Here is a 5,832-nt window from a genome sequence, read left to right as displayed (position 1 = left end):
TTGCCGTGGCATACGGAGCTCCATCGCAGTCTTTAACACTGGTAGCATGCCGCGACAGCGTGGACGTGAACCGTATGTGCAGTTGACGGACTTTGAGCGAGGGCGTATAGTGGGCATGCGGGAGGCCGGGTGGACGTACCGCCGAATTGCTCAACACGTGGGGCGTGAGGTCTCCACAGTACATCGATGTTGTCGCCAGTGGTCGGCGGAATGTGCACGTGCCCGTCGACCTGGGACCGGACCACAACGACGCACGGATGCACGCCAAGACCGTAGGATCCTACGCAGTGCCGTAGGGGACCGCACCGCCACTTCCCAGCAAATTAGGGACACTGTTGCTCCTGGGGTATCGCCGAGGACCATTCGCAACCGTCTCCATGAAGCTGGGCTACGGTCCCGCACACCGTTAGGCCGTCTTCCGCTCACGCCCCAACATCGTGCAGCCCGCCTCCAGTGGTGTCGCGACAGGCGTGAATGGAGGGACGAATGGAGACGTGTCGTCTTCAGCGATGAGAGTCGCTTCTGCCTTGGTGCCAATGATGGTCGTATGCGTGTTTGGCGCCGTGCAGGTGAGCGCCACAATCAGGACTGCATACGACCAAGGCACACAGGGCCAACACCCGGCATCATGGTGTGGGGAGCGATCTCTTACACTGGCCGTACACCACTGGTGATCGTCGAGGGGACACTGAATAGTGCATGGTACATCCAAACCGTCATCGAACCCATCGTTCTACCATTCCTAGACTGGCAAGGGAACTTGCTGTTCCAACAGGACAATGCACGTCCGCATGTATCCCGTGCCACCCAACGTGCTCTAGAAGGTGTAAGTCAACTACCCTGGCCAGCAAGATCTCCGGATCTGTCCCCCATTGAGCATGTTTGGGACTGGATGAAGCGTCGTCTCACGCGGTCTGCACGTCCAGCACGAACGCTGGTCCAACTGAGGCGCCAGGTGGAAATGGCATGGCAAGCCGTTCCACAGGACTACATCCAGCATCTCTACGATCGTCTCCATGGGAGAATAGCAGCCTGCATTGCTGCGAAAGGTGGATATACACTGTACTAGTGCCGACATTGTGCATGCTCTGTTGCCTGTGTCTATGTGCCTGTGGTTCTGTCAGTGTGATCATGTGATGTATCTGACCCCAGGAATGTGTCAATAAAGTTTCCCCTTCCTGAGACAATGAATTCACGGTGTTCTTATTTCAATTTCCAGGAGTGTATATAATTTTAGCCTATCAGGCCAAGGAAATACATTCAAGAAGGGTGTCAGTATCGCTTAGCGTATCACACCACTTTTAGTGGATCAGGCAATGTGTACAAAACTTAAGTTGAATATTTGATTCAGTTTTTGAGTAATTTCCAAGAATGTTTGTTTATTGAAGCCGTGGGCTCCAAACGATAGATATCGAATGTGCAATTCTAAATCGATCACATGACTGTGATGGTGGGCATTATGAGCAATCGTAGTAGTAGCTTTAGTCATCTGTAGATCTCTTTTTACAAGGTTATAGAACATGTCAAAATATTTACAAGTTTAGACCAATTTAAAATAAGCTAATTCGTATACATATACATTTACAGACTTCTAGTTAGAGACAATCATTAGATCCTGTATACAATACTTTTTCTTTACAAATAAGTTATTAAATAATGTAATTCCACACTGTTCACTCGTATCTCACTATCAGCCACTGCACGCTCTGTACACACATTGTTTCAAAACATTTCACTCACTACACACACACACACACAGACACACACACAAACACTGGTGATCTCTGAGCCATTTTCTGTACCACACCTTTAAATTTGCTATCTTTAAAAACTGAGTCAGCCTCCCTCTATAATGAGTGAGATGTTGAGCCCAGAAAGAGGAAGAGTTGTTAGTATTGTGTTACGCATAGATTGGGAGTAAGTATTTCTAGAAAGGAAAAAAAGCATAATGTAAAGGTGTTATGCAGAATGTTGGATGTTTTATAATAATAATTATTATTTATTTGCATAACGATTTTTATCAAACCTCTACCCTGTTTTATCCAAGTAATTCTTCAATGTGTAAAATTTACTGCATTACAAGTACTTTTTAGCTGCTTTTTTAAATAAGTGTATTTTTGCAAATTCTTTAACTCTTTGGGGAATTTATAGCACAGTTTTTTTCCTTGTTAGTCAATGCTGTTTTGAGTTTTATGTTTATTTTTCTTGGTAAATGTAAGTTGAGTCTATCTCTTGTTGCAAGGTCATGGACAGAGCTGTTTGTGCAGTAATTACCAATGTTATTTCTGATCTGTACAACTGTCTGGTAAATGTATTCACATGGAGCAGTTAAAATCCCCAGTGTTTTGAACAAATCTTTACCATGAGCTCGACTAGTATTTTTGGTTATTATTCTTATGGCTCTTTTCTGGAGTTTGAAAATTGTGTTCATATTTTGTGCGTTTGTTCCCCATTTTTATAGTGGTCACTACAGCAATGACAAAAGAAGATCATTACTAAAACAGTTGTAATTACAAAGGAAACGACTTACCTCACTCGTCGTCGACGTTGTCGTCATGAAAAAGTTCATTTGATGCTTATGCTATGAGAAGCATTCCCTTTTTGCAATAATCTGAGTAGACTCTGCCAATGTGACGCAAAAATATGGGTGGAGTGTCACATGTCTGCCAAAAATTCAAACAATTTTCTACATTGCATAAGCATGGAATTAGATTCTTCCACTTGAGGCAATCGGCCGAAGAAACGTCTACAATACCAGACATCACACTCACCACCGTCATAAATCGTTTGGGTTTTCCTAGCATTTCATAAATAATTTATCGTAATGCCCATCACCACAGTCGCGTGATCGATTTAGAATCGCACGTTCGATATCTATCGTTTGGAACCCGCGGCTTCGACTGAGAAACATTCTTCGAAATTACCAATTTCAGTCAGGTTATGAAAGCCACTAAGGACCTGCTGACGAATATGAAGCAGGGCAGTCTGTGTGTTTTCAAAAATGTATTTAGTTATCACTGTTGCTAAAAGAGCCTCAAAAGGTAAGCTGATTAAAATGCCTAGAGCCCTACCTCTGCCAAGCACAAGAGGATTTCTTCCATTCTTAATTCCAGCCTCAGTCGGGGTATCAGTGGTCGTTTACCTGGCTGGCAGTGCGACAGCTATCGCCATAACAGTGAAAAATGCTAAAAACGCACAGTAGCACTTTGATGAAACCAAAATGCATTATAGACCTATGGAACCTGTGGCTAATGGGAAAGGACTATATTCAAAACCTCAGAAAACGGTTAGGATTATTCATTAAAAAACTATTAGCCATACTGCCTGATAGACCACTTCGAAACAACAATCTGATTAAATCTGTCAGAAAGTTCTGTATCCTAAGATTTTAGGAATGTTCATGTGGAATACATTACATAAGAGTGTGTGGAAATCTAACGAATATGGTATTCTAAATTTTGATGTTGTGGGATGATCTAACTCATTGGATTGTGTATGTCATAAGAAGAACTCAAAATAGTGTTTATTATTTCGACTGAAACATAAGCACAGCGGGGCTTTGACCTGTGAATGTATTTTCTGCATTCTGATATGTAAGTGCCATTTATAAAATTTATCAAGGTTGGATGTTTCATTGACCAAACTAGCTTTCAGTACATGCTCGAAACTTTGGACATCTCACTCACCTTGGCTATTAGAATTGGGATTTTAAGGTACAATGGTTAAAAGCCTGATTCTATTTCTCATGCAAAATGTGAAGTCTTTACTAACCAACTGGGGCTCACTGTCTGATACAATCACTTTAGACACACTAAACCACGCAAACAGAGGGATTAATGCATCCTCTAAAGCATAAGTGTTGGTAGATGGTGTCTTGATTGCGTCTGGCCATTTGCTGTGGGCATCCACTATGATCAGATTCGTGGTTTTACAAAACTCTGCAGAATCAATATGAAGCCTCTCCCATGACTCTCTCAGCCATTTACATAGGTGTTAAGGGGCCTTGACTGGAGCTTTACTGACTCTGGAACACCAACTGCAAATCTATTTCTTTGTTCAATCCATGTCACCATACAAAGCTTCGAGCTACAGACTTAATTTTTATGATTCCCAAATATTTTTTTTAAAATCTGAGGTCTTAAACTACTTGGAATTACAATTCTCCTCCTTCTAACAATACAAATATAATCAGTAGAGTACTAGATTGCAATGCCTTGAATACTTTTTAAGAGTGGCTGGTACCTTATTTGGCCACTAGTTATTTTTGACACAGTGCAACACAGCAGGTAGTATTCTGTCTTTGACTCTCTCTTAGGAAATTTATTTAGCTGTAGCAAGGGCACTATCAAGTATGAGGAAATTTACGCATATAGAACATCTGTCTAGGTAATGGCAATCTGATGTAAAGTCAGCATTACAACTTTCATTGGTTTTACGGTATTTAATGTCATAATCATACCCAGATAAAATTCAGCTCTTATTTGCTGTCTCTTAACACAAGTAGAAGACAGTGAAGCTTTTGAACTGAAATTGTAGATGAGTGGTTTACGTTCTGCTGTTACAATGAAATGGTGCCCTCTTTGGTACAGATCATACTTCTTTACACTCCATACAATGGCTCTTGCTTCCCTATCTAAGATACAATAATTCTGCTCTGCTTTGCTCCAGGTGGAACTAACAAGCATTGGAGGTCAGGAAATATGTGAGACAGACATGCAACCATGCCTGACTCAGCTGCCTCACAAGCCAAAACTAGTGACATTGATGGACCATAATGACACAAAAATTTGTGTGACGGTAATGTATATATAGCTTCTTTGAATGCTTTGTCACATTTTGTGTTCCATTCGAACTTTGTTTTGTTGCATATGAATGCAGAGGACTTAGAATTATAGACAAGTCAGGAAAATTTTGTCATCATAATTCTTGATACCACAAAACGACATGACCTGAGTTTGAGTTGTTGGCTTTCAGTCTTTCTGCACAGCTTCTAACACCAGTATTCAATCCATTTTAATCGTAATGTGACCACAATATTCCACCTCACTTTGAAAGAATTTACTTTTCTCAATATTCATACTTAGTACTGCATTCTTATACCTTTCCGTTAACACAATGCTCTGCTGGGGAGAAGCCTCTGGTGATAGTATCCTCAAGACAGTAACATGTTTTTTAAGACCAATATGAATGTTATCCATTTTTGCCTGCCATAGAGCTGGGTCAGAAGCATTTCCGGAGGCAAGTCTAGTGAACCCCCATGGGGCAACAATGGTCTGCAGTTCCGTTTTGTAAATTAAGTGGGCACTATTTATGTCAAGTTTGGTGAATTTGTCACCTCCTCTTAGTTTAGCAAAAATCTCATTTGTCATTGGCAAGGGATATTGAGGAATGACAAGTTTTGGGAGCTTAAAAGGAATTTTCTTAACATGCACAACTACTTCTAAAACTCAGACATCATTATCCTCTTTTTTTAATAGGTCTATATGCAACAGGCACCGTACCAGCAGAATAGAAATTTGCCAAATGTTAGAGGTTGACACAGAGGAAGTAGAAGAGGCAGAAAGTCGAGAAATGCATCGAAAGCTGGAGTAGCCTCTGCCCTGAATTCCCGGATTAATCTGATGAGAAGACAAAGATTAGAAGAGGTGGTATATGTGACATTGATTGGAGAACTAGATAAGCTAAAAGTGAAGATTGTTTTTGATACTGGAGCGCAGACGAGTTTAATAACTGCCCCTCTTAGCGAAAATCTTGCCTTGCTCTTGTCTCGCTTGTTTAGGACACGAGGTAATATGTCCTCTACGCTTGTGGGAGATCAATTTGAAGACTGAT

Source organism: Schistocerca cancellata, chromosome 5, assembly GCF_023864275.1.
Source record: "Schistocerca cancellata isolate TAMUIC-IGC-003103 chromosome 5, iqSchCanc2.1, whole genome shotgun sequence".
NCBI lineage: Eukaryota > Metazoa > Arthropoda > Insecta > Orthoptera > Acrididae > Schistocerca > Schistocerca cancellata.
The sequence above is the reverse complement of the archived record's forward strand: the minus strand, read 5'-3'. Positions refer to the sequence as shown.